We start from the raw sequence: 698 nt of genomic DNA, 5'->3' as shown, positions 1-698 counted from the left end.
GAGACTCCTTTCACTTTGTTCTGCTTATCTACTGCCAAGGGGGGGGGGGAGGAAGCCGAGTCCCTGAATTCTGACATTCCTCTACTGTCATAGGCAGTATGTCTCTGAATACCAGTTGTTGGGAATTGCAAGTGAGGAGAAGGTCGTTGCACTCAGATCCTTTTTGCAGGCTTCCCAGGGTCACCCTGTGAGAACAGGATCCTGAATTAGACGAGCTATGGGCCTGATCCAGCAAGCTCTTCTTATCTTCTGATCACTGTGATCCTGTTCCATAGAGTTGACCTCTCCTTGTCTTTTGGAACATAGTGCAGCACAACCACCACTTACAAAAACACAGGTACAAATAGATGCTATATTCCTTTGCACGTCAGCCATCAAACACAGCCATGCATTCAAGGCCATTGGCCAATGACCATCAAGCCTAGGCAGATACTGCAGGCCATTGCATGTCAGCCATCAAACAACCAGTTTCTATATGCCATTGCATGGTTAACATTAACAAAAAACATCAGCCATCAAACACAGCCATGCATTCAATGTCATCGGTCATCAAGCCTAGGCAGATACTGCAGGCCATTGCCATGTCAGCCATCAAACAACCAGTTGCTATATGCCATTGCATGGTTAACATTATCAAAAACTGCCAATGCAGCTCGATAAATCCCACTTCGTCTATGAAACAATCCCCAATGCTAACT

This window comes from Podarcis cretensis (assembly GCF_951804945.1).
Source record: "Podarcis cretensis genome assembly, chromosome: 16".
Taxonomy (NCBI): domain Eukaryota; kingdom Metazoa; phylum Chordata; class Lepidosauria; order Squamata; family Lacertidae; genus Podarcis; species Podarcis cretensis.
This window is presented reverse-complemented; position numbering follows the sequence as displayed.